We start from the raw sequence: 12,334 nt of genomic DNA on the forward strand, positions 1-12,334 counted from the left end.
AAACAGTATGTAGGTTTCTCAAAACATTAAAAATAGAAATACCATATAACGCAGCTATCCCACTACTGGGTATTTAACCAAAGAACTTGAGATCAATCATTCAAAGAGATTTATGCACCCCTCTGTTCACTGCAGCATTATTCACAATATCCATGACGTGCAAGCAACCCAAGTGCCCATCGACTGATGATTAGATAAAGAAGATGTGGCATATAGATACAATGGAATACTACTCAGCCATTAAAAAAAACCAAAATTGTCCCATTCGTAACCACATGGATGGACCTTGAGGGTATTAGGTTAAGTGAAATAAGCCGGGCAGAGAAAGACAAACACTGCATGATTTCACTCATATGTGGAAGATGAACAAACACACAGACAAAGAGAACAGTCCAGTGGTTACCAGGGGGAAGGGGTTTGGAGGGTGGGCACAAGGGGTGAAGGGGAACATTTATATGGTGTCTGACAAATAGTAATGTACAACTGAAATTTCACAATGTTATAAACTATTATGACCAGAATTAAAAAAAAAAAGTCTCTGAAGCCAAATTTGGCTTTTGACTTCCAGAGTAGATGACTATCTAGGTCTCTCCCAGCTTCAACACCCTCCACCAACTGAGGTCTGTCGGTGGAGCGAGTGGATGTCTGGTTACACCGCCACATCACCTACAGAAGTGGGGAGAGTTTAATAGAAAATCAGACTCTAGACAAAGTGCCTTATACATTTGCAAAAGTGATTTCCAAATTTCCTCATTTAATTTGGTCATTTTTCTAAGAAACAGGACAGAAAGTAGAGGCTGGCAGGTACTTGGCGTCATGGTATCTTTTTGCTGGAAGAGAGGAGTCTGGACTTCTCAAAAGTAAGAACTAAAGGAAAGAAACATTGATCTTGCTCCTCTGGGGAAGTTCTGCAGGCACGGCTCTATGAACATTATTTTCCCTGTGTGTGTTTGCACTTGTGTATGCATGTGTGTAGGTGTATGTGTGTGTGCTTAACTAAGAAAACTGCACAGCAAGACCTGAAGATGCATTGGGAGGGGCACAAACCCACCAGGCAGGGCTGGTTTCTGGGCTTGGGCAGAGTGCAGCAAGGTGGCTTCAAGTACATGCTTCGTTTTCCTATTTTGTGTCTAGAACTCTTCCTCCACTTTGAAAAATTGCCCATTTTTGCTTACACAATCTTCTTGCTCTAGAAAAATCCTTCTGATAAACAAATGGCAGACAGTAGGATATATGGGAGCACGTGAGGAAGCCCTTTGGTGTACCCCTAATTCAGCCTGACTTTGTTTTCCAGAAGGGCCTGATGTGGCTTGCATTGTATATCTGCTTTAAGCATTTGCTATGCCCCAAAGACAAGAACAAATGGTCTTAAGATAAAGATGCAACTTCCCCCACATTGGCATTTCCTTAAGGATTAGCACCTCTCTCTAGGCTAGGAAGTGATTGCTGTGCCCACCTGTGACCACCCAGCTCAAGACAGCAGTTGGACTACCTGCTGTGTCCACTGAGACAGCAGACCTGCTAGCTGCTGTGTCCATTATTAATCACTGTGCTGGCAGAGCAATCTCGTGACTATTGTAAAAGAGACATTTCAGTCAAATGTGATCCATGCTCTTTGACAGTATATAACCACTCTGTACACCCCACTTCTTTGCTTCCCTTCCTTCTTTGGGGAAAGGAGACCCTGGGCTAAACTAGTCCTCAGATCTAGCTGATAATAAACTCACTCTAATTTTCACTAATAGATTGGTCATGGAATATTTTCATTGATGCTTTGAAGATGGAACCATGGATTTTTAATGTTGTTAATGCAGTTTATGGGTCAAACACAGACTTGTTCTCTGTTAGCTCCATGCAACTCTAAAAATAGATTTTTATGAAAGCTGTCACCAAATTCATGCTTTATACTCTCTCCCAAATTGACTTTCCTTTAATCTGAAGGTTCTAAACATGTCCTATTTCTATATACTAGCAATGAGCAATCAAAAAATGAAATAAAAATATCCTTTACAATGTATCTAAAAGTATGAAATGCTTAAGGATGACTCTAAGAAAAACTTGTATATGGAAAAATGCAAAACATTGCCCCCAAAATTTAAATAAATAAATACATATATATATTCTTGCTCATGGGTTGGAAGGCTGAATATTTTTAATATGTCGTTTCTTCACAAATTGAGCTACAGATTCCAGGAAACCTCAATCAAAATCCTGGCAGGCTTTTTCCGGTAGAAATTGAAAAGCTTGTTCATAATTTATATTAAAATTCAAAGCATCTAAAACAGCCATCACAACTTTGAAGAAGAGCAAAGTTGGAGGACTAACTGCGCTGGATTTGAAATTATTATGAAGACAATTTTCAGGACAGTGCGATATTTACATCACGTATGGAGAGAAATAGGCCAGACATATACCGAACGTTGGTTTTCAAAAACGTTGCAAAGGCAATTCAATGGAGAAAAGATAATTATTTGACCAAATGGTGCTGGAACCATTAGACATCCATGTGCAAAAACATGGACTTCAATCCATGCCTTGAACTATATAAAAAAGTGAACTCAAAATGGACCATAGGTCTAGATGCAAACTCTAAAACTTCTACAAGAAGACGAAGGAGAAATTCCTTATGATTTTGGATTAGGTCCTAGATATGACACCGGAAGCACAATCCAAAAAAGAAGGAATTAATAAATTAGAATTTATCAATATTAAAAACTTCTGCTCTTTGAAAGATACTATATAGAGAATGAAAACACAAGTCAAAACCTGGGAAAAAGATTTGCAAATCCTCTCTCTGATAAAGACCTTGTACTTAGACTATGTACAGAACTCCTAAAACTTAACAACGAGCTCTTCTGTGCCAGTCTCAGACCATCAATAACCAGTGTTGTGGGTGGACTAGCCCTTGGGGTTCTTATTTGCAAGATGCCCTTCAGCAATAACTCTCAGGAAACCTTGAAAAAATAAAGGCTTTTTACTCACAGGCCTTAGGCCACACAGCAAGGTTGCAGACAGAGAGAAAAAGAGGGCACAGGCCTGGGGTTCTGCTTTTACTGGGGCAGAGAGTGGAAGCCTAGGGCTTCAAGGGCTCACTCTTTATTGGCAAATTTAAAATATAAGAGTGGGAATACAAAGTGTGAGATGAGAGAAAAAGAAAGAAAGAACCAAGTGGTCCAAATGGCCAGTTATCTAAATCAACCAGCTTCTCTGAAACAAAAAAGCCTCAGTGAAGCAGAGGGGGCCTGGCTCTTTACCTGGCCCTGGGGCTGACACTGTGTTTACTGGGGATGGCCATCTGTGAGGTGGACACCTCTTTGAAATGGATGCCTCCACAATCAAAGCTTAAGCCAGGCACTTGCATTACAAAGAAAGAAAGAAAGAAAGAAAGAAATGTTAGGAAGCCCACTACACCATGGAAAGGGAGACAGTGTTTTCAAATCACATATCTGCTAGGGATGGAATATTCAGAATATAGAAAGAACTCTTACCGCTTGTGATGGGTAGTCTTCCATGTCAATTTGGCTAGGTTACAGTACCCAGTTATTTAATCAAGCACATCTAAAATCAGCTGACTTTGGAAAATGTTAGCTTTGAAAATGTGAGTGGGTCTCAGATACTCAGTTGAAACCCATAAGAGGAAAAATTGAGATTTCCTGGTGAAGAAGAAATTATGCCTCAGATTGCAGTTTAAAATCCTGCATTAGGGGTTGGCTCGGTGGTGCAGTAGTTAAGTGTGCACAATCTGCTTCTCGGTGGCCTGGCGTTTGCCTGTTCCGATCCCGGGCGTGGACATGGCACTGCTTGGCATGCCATGCTGTGGTAGGAGTCCCACATATAAAGTAGAGGAAGATGGGCACGGATGTTAGCCTAGGGCCAGTCTTCCTCATATAAAAGAGGAGAATTGGCAGTAGTTAGCCCACAGCTAATCTTCCTCAAGAAAAAATCCTGCCTTAGACATCCTGGTCTGCTTGCCTTCCCTATAATTCAAACTTGCCAGCCTCCATAATCAAGAATAATTCCATGAATAAATCTCTAGAAAGAAATGTGTGTATATGTGTCTCTCTGTGTGTGTATATACACATACATATAGTCATGCACTGCATAATGATGTTTCCATCAATTATGGTCTGCTTACACAATGATGATCCCATAAGATTAGTACCTTGCAGCCCAGGTGTATAGTAGGCTATGCCATCTATGTTTGTGTGAGCACAGACTATGATGTTCACACAACATCAAAATTGCCTAATGAGGCATTTCCCAGAACATGTCCCCATCATTAGGTGAGACACGACTGTATGTATGTTTACACAAATGTGTATGTTCACGTTATAAATAAATATGTCTCTTTTCCCTGGAGGACTCTAATACAGATTTTGGTTCCAAGGAAGGTTCTAGAGGAATAGAATCTTAAAGATGTGTTTTCTGAAATGGTTCTCGGGTTTCTGGAATTGGTCCTCTAATCTGATTATATTGAAAGGCACCAGAGACCCTATTTCCAGTGTTAAAGAGGATGCTGACAATTGATGGCAGGCTGTGGCAACAGAGATACACAAAATACCAGCACCAGAGATTCCTAACCAAATGTTTATAAAAGGGAAAGTTCTCAGTGATCATGTATTTGATACGTTAATCATTCTTGACAAATTAACAACTGTAATGAAATCAGCTAGCTGTTCCTAATTGCACTTGATTAAATGAGAAAAGAAAACGATGAGCACAGGGTGTCAAATTCCCAGGTCAGCTCAACCACCATAACTGACCTGAAGTGTCTGTACCTTCCCTGAAACAAACCCTTGTTTCTTGTAGCTTCAGAGCTGAGATTTCTGAAAACCTAACCCGGAGTCTCTTCCTGCAAGCGGCTGAATTACAACACAGGCTGAATCCCCATCTGCACAGTGGTGAAAGTGATGGCATTGATTTAGTAGTAATTGGGTCCTGAAAACTGGAAAGGGAACATAAGTCAGCTCCCGATTCACCTGGAACATTTAACTCACTCCCACATGGCACAGAGTTGGCCTTGTCAGTGGAAGCAGCCCTCCTCCTCCTGTCTGAGGACGTGAACTCTGCTTTTCCTGAGGATCCTGTCATCATGTCCCCTGAGGTCATTGCCTGGCAAGACACTGCTGAGCCTCCTCAGGACCTACACCCACCAGCCTTGGTGCTTCTAGAGTAAGACTCAGTCGAGGTGAACTTGACTCCTGGCAGGTCCCAAAGCATGAGCTACAAAAGGGGACCCATGAGGAATTGTGCTACACTCCAAAATTACCACATCCTTTTCCTAGTACACACAGACAGAAACCTGGGACAACCGTGAAGAAGTGGGCTATTAGAGGGTTGGGATATGGTGGAAACGTCACACAGTTGATTCGGTGGAATGAATTGATTTGGCCCCACTCAGCAGAGGTTCTCTATTCAATGTTGTGTCTTGAGGGGGTACAAGGAGTTCCAACAGTCTGATGAGTTGACTGGCTCTAACGTGGACCAAAATGTGGAGAACACAAGATAACATGGAACGTCCTTGGTGTGCTGAAGAAAAAAGGATCAAAATAATCATTCAAAAGCAGCTCAGAAAGCTGAACAACTCAATGAAATGAGGGGAAAAAGACAAGAACAAAACAAAAAGTTCAAAGACAGGAAACATAAAAACATTTAAAAAACCCCCAAATTTTGGAGATGAAAGTGTAAAAAACAGAAGATTGAAATGTGACCCTCACTGCAAATATGGGTCTCTTCTGGGTGACTATCTGCACTTTTGGCCAGTGGAAGCTCAAAGATGCACTAAATTGTCCCTCCTCTGCCACAGCTGTATCCACAAGACTTACTAACTGTTGCTACCTGCCGGGTCGGCTCTCAGGAGCATCCCAGTGCTGGAGGAGACACTCTTGGGACACCCGTGCCTTCATCCCGGCCCTGGACTAGCCCTGAGACCTGCCACGACTCTTTCTCCCTGGAGGGACAGCACAGCCTTCCCCACCTTCCTCTAGCAAGTCTCTTTCCTGGCTGGCTGTGTCGCATCAGGAAGGCCCTGGACCGTCGGGAACCAGGATTGATCCTCAGCTTCTGGCTGTCCTCACAAGCCCTCCCTGGCAGAGTCCAGCTGGCTGTGTGTCCAGGTGACACTTGCAGCCGTCAGGAAGAAGGGGATAACTCAGAAGTGTCAAGCGATTCATCTGGCCCTTGTCTTTCAGGGTGTTTCCAGGGGATGAGGTTCAAATGGCTGGGTGGTAACCCTTTAGCTCCTGGTTCTGGAGCGGTTCTCAGGTTGAGCTCAGAGCGTGTCTGTGTGCCACCCAGATGGGAAATGTTTTAGCATTTCACTTGGTAAAGCTGTGTCCACGCACGTCCATGGATCATCAGTTTGGCGGCATTCCCTGCAGGACCTCCAGCTCACACCCTTCTTAGGCCTCCTCTTTCACAGCTCCCAACAGGAAAGTCGCACACTCCCATGACAGAACCACAGCACAAGACTGTGGAAAAGAACACAGCCAGCCAAGGGGCTACCAGCTACCACTTTAGGAAACGTCAGTAAAAATACACCAGAGTGTGTAAACTGGTGACTGTCTGAGACTATGAATCTCAGAACCACCCAGACCCAGATGTCACCCTGGGCAGCAAGGGAGACTGTGGGGTCATACACTGGTCAGCCTATGGTCTGTTAAGCTGGCAAACCAGAGCTCACCTGGGATCCATCAGGCCCAGCCAGGGAGGAGTGGCCATGAGGGACCTGACAAAAAGGCTAGGGGCGTCTAGAGAATGTCTGCCCTGAGAAAGAATTGTATGAAGAAGTACAGTGATCCTAGCTCACAGGGAGCACCAGGGTTATGGAGGGAGACCCGGCTGTGGCCTTAAAAGCTGCATCACAAATCTGTCACAGACCAGAATCCCAGCAGGATTAAGTCGAGGTCAAGGGTGAACAGGGAGCCCCTAGAGGGGCTGGAGGAGGCAGAGTCCCGCCCACCCTTCGTCCATCTGCGCAGGACCTTCCTCTGGCCTCGTCCTCTCCACGTGCACATTTTGAGCTTTTTACATTATTTTCCCCATTTAAAGCTGATGCAAATTCAGAGACCAAATCAGAAAACAGCAAGTTCCTAATCTTTGCAAAAGAGAAACCGGGACAATGTTCCCTCCTCCTCCAAGTGCAGAAAGGCCGTCACCGTCCTGGGCAGGACATGTGCCAGGGCCAGGCAGGTGCTAGTTTTAAAGATGCCTCCATCTCAGTGTTTGCTGCTTTGCCTGAGAAAGTCCTTCCAACCTCTCAGTCCCCGGAGATCTGCGGGGCCGTCTCTGCTCCTGGACCAGGGGCACCTCACTGCAATGAAACTGTCCTCTGAGGAAGAGGGCCTGGGGGTGTCCTTCAGTAGGCAGGGAGGAAACTGGCCCTTCTCCCTTCTCCACATACACTGAGCTGATGACTCTGCGAGGTTCCTAAATCAATGAGGAATATGAGATTCTGGATCTCGTTTCCAGGAGCGCAGAGAGTCAAAGAACCACACCAGCACTCCCAGGCTGAGAAGGAAACAGGCATTTAATATAACATTCAAACGCAGCATTTACAACTGACGACAGAAATATGGCCCCTCCAAAGAGGTAAATAGGCACTAGGGAAAAGGTGTGAGGGAGATAGGGGGGTCATGGCCTCCCTTGTCGCCTTCAGGGGACCCCTGGGAAAAGGTTCACAAAGTTCTCCCCATCAGAATGGAAGGAGGTGGCCCTCTGCACCCTGAGTGTCCCAGCTGTGTTCCCTGCTGAGGAAAAGGCTGTAGTTCAGCTGGTCTCAGGAGGGTCATCTGCCACTGCCACTGGGCTCTTTGTTGGGGGCCTGATGTCTGGATAAAGAGAAGCATTACCTGGCGGCCTGCCCCAGAATCACAGCCCGCCCTCCCCTCCCCGCCCCCACTGCACTCTGTGCTCCAGCCCTGTGCTGAGTGCTAAGTCAGGCAGGGACAGCCACCAGCTTTGGCTTTTTGTCTCCCCTGGAGTCAATTCGCATCACGTGCCTAATGAGTGCTAAGACTGTTGAGGCCACCTGGGCAGATGGGGGATCTACCCAAGGACCTGGCAGCACTTCAGTGAGCTCCCCTCCCCCACCAAAGGGCCAGACTCTGCCCAGCTTCTTCTGTTCCGCCTCCACCCTGTGCAGCAGGTGCTCTTAGTGTCCATCTCTACTGTCCCCGCGGGGACAGCAAGTGCTTGGGGGTAAAGAAAGCTGCCCAGGTCACAGTGTTGGTGAGGGAGGGAGCATGGATTTGAACCCAGATCATCGGATTCCAGATCAGGGAATGGCAGGTGTGGGGCAGCTCAGGCACATGGCAGCAGGGCCCACCCCCACTGCCAGCCCCGCTGCTCACCACAGCCATCCTCGTCAGCTGCTCTGCCACCAGCTGGGGAGGGAAGTCCAAGAGGTTTGGCATCTCCTCCCTCAGCTGGTTCTTGGTGGTCACAGCCCAGGGCCAGGCGGGTTCTGGGGCTGGATCCAGCATGATCGTTATTTGTGCAGATGGAACTGGAAATGTCACTAGAGCCCAGAGTCCAGTTGGCTCCAGCAAAGGAGCTGGCTCTGGGGCTGAAGTTAATGGTGGACCTAACTCCAGTCCTGGAAGGGCCGACGCAGGTGATGCTGGCTCCAGCTCTCCCACAGGTGGTGGGACTTGAGCTGGACCTGTCTCTAGCCCAGGAGCTGGCCCTTGCTCTGGCTCTGGAAGTGGCAGGAGCTCTGGATCTGGCTCTGGAGCAGGATAAAGAGAAAGTTTCACCCACATACCTGACATTTCCTGTGCCTTTCCAAAGACAGGAAAGACTCCACTGCCTTTAAGAGAACTCCAGCCCATGAACCCCTGCACAGACTGTCTTCCCAGTCTGTAGTCCCCTCACATACCCACTCTGCCTCAATGGACTCGAGATGCTCCAGCTCAACTGGGAAAAGATAGGCATGGCCCTCCAGGTCTGAGCCACTGTATGCAGAAGAGAAACAGCTGAGGACTGGACCACGGGGCTTGGGGAATTGAAAAAAAGTGCAAGCTGTCTGTGGCAAGGCAGACACACTCTTTATGTGCTCTGGCAGACAGATGGAGAGAGCGCAGCTCCCCTTGTGGCCACTTTTTTTTTTTTTTAAGATTTTATTTTTTCCTTTTTCTCCCCAAGCCCCCCGGTACATAATTGTGTTTCTTTGTGGGTTCTTCTAGTTGTGGCATGTGGGACGCTGCCTCAGCGTGGTCTGATGAGTAGTGCCATGTCCACGCCACTAACGAAACACTGGGCCGCCTGCACGGAGCGCGAACTTAACCACTCGGCCACGGGGCCAGCCCCCCTTGTGGCCACTTTTAAATGACTACTAGACAAAAGTGGCATACAGCCAGCAGACAATGTTTACATTATGCAGGTTACATAAGGTGTCTGCATACATGGTTGGCACATGCACTGCCTGCAGGGGACATGCTGAGTCACAGATGCCCGGAAGCTGCTCCGGTCTGATTGTCCACACTATCTCCATTTCCCTTCCCTCCACCCCCATCAGACCTCAGCAGTGGGGGGAGTTTGCAGGAGGCACGGGCACACAGCCCAATGCCTTGGACCTACATTCCACAACAGCAATACAGAGAACAGCAAATGACCATCAGGAGACAGGATATACCTCCTAATGTGGTCAGAGCCCACCGCCACGAGGAGGACAACTTAGATCACTGTTCCTGCAGGGGGTCTCCTGTCAACGTCTGGATCCACGAGATCTTGTGCCTAGCCTGTCGCAAGGCTTGCGATATGTTCCTTGCACTATCTTGTATAAACGTGCAACATTGCACCTCAGTAACTGCACAGGTCCCCCTTTGTGCTGCAGTAAGGATGTCTAGAGCCATGCGGTTCTGCAGCACGACCTTCCGGGTCTGGTCTACTCCATCAGTTAAGAGAGACAGGGCCCAGGCTGTATGACTGAGGGCTCGGGCGTTATGCTCTGTCAAGGCAGTAACCTGCCACTCCATAGCAATAGCCCCCGCGGACAGACTAAGAACAGCCAGGAGGTAAATCCACCAGGGCATTCATTTCTCCCAGTGACAGTGCCCTTTTACCCTCTTCCAATTGCTGGGTCGCACATCCAAAGTTCTCCGAACAGCAGCTGCAAGGTAGGGCCACCCCCAAGGGCATCACCCTGTCCAGTTGGCCAGGAGATAAGGCCATTCATAACTACCACAGACCCAGAGACTGCCCGTGGGCACTCTGTCCATGGGGACTGTCCCTACATAGGGATGGGCATTCCACCAATACTTGGGCTGGGTCACTCCCTGGATCTTCTGACACAGCTCCTTGGGTACCTATCCCGCTATCACATCCCCCTTCTGTTGCTCTATGCACGGGGGCACAGACACGCAGAGCACAACAGCCTCCCCGCATAACCACCCATAGTCATCCCAGAGGCTCGGGGTCACCCAGGGCCATTTTCCTCCATGTTGTCAGCACAGCTACTGGTCCACCTGGTGCCTTCTTTGGTCCCACTGAGCATCAGCAAGTCCTCAGGAACACAGCCAGGTCCGGTTCCCTTCTGAAGCAGGGTGGATGTGTCACAGCGAGCCTTCTGCCAGTGCTGGTGGGCAGTTCTGTGCACACCCAGCAGATAGATATGTTGGTCACCTCAGCTAGGTGTGTGCCCATTCCACAACACTGTTCACCACTCTCCGTCTATGGACAAAAGGACAAAGCAGTGATAGGAACTAGGAGAAGCCAATCACGTCCTTCGGTCAGAACACAGGCTAGCCACTTATCCTGAGACAACAGGGTGGCTGCCAACAGGGGCTGTCCCAGCCGTTGATACCCCACCTTTTCTGCCTGCAGAGGCACTGCAAGAGCTGGCTCCACATGCAGCAGGACAGGGGAACTCATTATTGGCCACATGGAAATCACATATGTTCCCTTCAGGACAGAACCGGCATCGGTCTGTGGCAGCCTGACAGTTACCTGAGGGGTCCAAGTCCTAGTCACCCACAAGGTGACATGTCTTGTTGTTCCCCAAGTCCCCAGGGTGCTCAAGGCGCCAGCTGCTTGCCGTGAGGGGCTTTTATCTTCAAGGCCATTCCCATTCTCGTTCTTCCCCCATGTTGAGACATGTTGGGACCGGCAAAAGAATGTTTCCATTTCGGCCGTAGCCAGGCTTTGGTAACTCATCCCTGGTCACTGCTTGCAGCTGTGTGGGGGCTGTGACACAGCAATGCCTCTATGGGAGTTGGCCCTCCCTTTTGAGGCTGTTCATTGAACACCATCAGCACCTGCCGCAACCGAGTTGCCCAGCCTCCCAGGGAGGAAGGCTGCGTGGCTGTGTGTGAGCCCTGCTTTAAAAGCCCCTTGTACCTTCCCATCCTCCCGGCAGCAGCCGGGTTACAAGGAGAATGGAAAAGCCATTGAACATCCATGGTGCTGGCCCACCGTTGGACTTCTTGTCCTGTAAAATGTGTCCCCTTGTCTCTCTCCTCGACCAAGGGTCGACCATAAAAGGCACAGAGTACCTGCAGGGCCTGAAGTGTCTGCCTCTGATCTGTGGCTGCACAGAGCCATGCAAAGAGGGAACCGGTGGCCTTATCGACAGCCGTAGAGGCGTACACAGCGCCTTTGGTCTTTGGTAATGGTCCGATGTAGTCCACCTGCCATCAGACCAAGGGCACACGCCCTCCAGCTACTTGCTGCTGTGTGGACACTGGTTTCCTTCTATTAGGAAAGGCCTGGGCACATACAGCACATTCTTTACATGTTGTCATTATTTGTTGCCACGTGAGGGGTACCCCCCAGTGCTTACTCACTGTTCCCACGGTCTTGCTCCCTGCATGATTTAGGCGTCAATGTAGCCAGTGTGCCACATCTGCAGATGGGGCCCTTTCCAGCCACCTCACACGGGCCAGATCATCAGCCTCATCATTCCCAGGAGCAGTCAGAGGCATATGGCCAGGAACATGATACACTGTCACCTCTTTTCCATGGCCCAAGGCCCACAGTTCCTGCCACATGGCCTGCCCACACATGGGGCGGTTTCTGGACAACCATTGCTGAGCCTGCCACACAGATAACCACAGAGTCAATCCTCGGTACACTGCCCAGCTCTCTGTACAAACAGCTAAGGGCCCTGGTTCATGGGTGACAGCCATCCAGACAGCCCATAATTCTGCCCACTGGCTGCTTTGGCCGGTGCCAGTATCAAACCAAATGGTATCAGTGCTTGGCTGCATAGCTATGGCTGTCCACATAGCAGCCGGTCCTCTACTAGAACCGTCAGTGTACCAAGCATCCTCCAGGACGGGAGCTTCCCCTCAGCACAGGGCATGGGCTCTATGCCTACAGGAGCCATAGGAGTCTG

General features: G+C 48.6%; 1 long non-coding RNA gene across 1 annotated transcript in view; it reads right to left on the reverse strand.

Moving 5' to 3' along the window:
• Nucleotides 1-9,302: 9,302 nt before the first annotated feature.
• The window catches only part of LOC139076718 (uncharacterized), a 30,285-nt gene continuing 27,253 nt past the window's right edge, over nucleotides 9,303-12,334 (reverse strand). Inside the window, exon 9 of the long non-coding RNA XR_011528610.1 lies at nucleotides 9,303-12,032. This is a non-coding gene — a long non-coding RNA (uncharacterized lncRNA). The remainder of the gene's footprint in view (nucleotides 12,033-12,334) is intronic.

The sequence above is a fragment of the Equus przewalskii genome, chromosome 17, assembly GCF_037783145.1.
Source record: "Equus przewalskii isolate Varuska chromosome 17, EquPr2, whole genome shotgun sequence".
NCBI classification, from domain to species: Eukaryota; Metazoa; Chordata; class Mammalia; order Perissodactyla; family Equidae; genus Equus; species Equus przewalskii.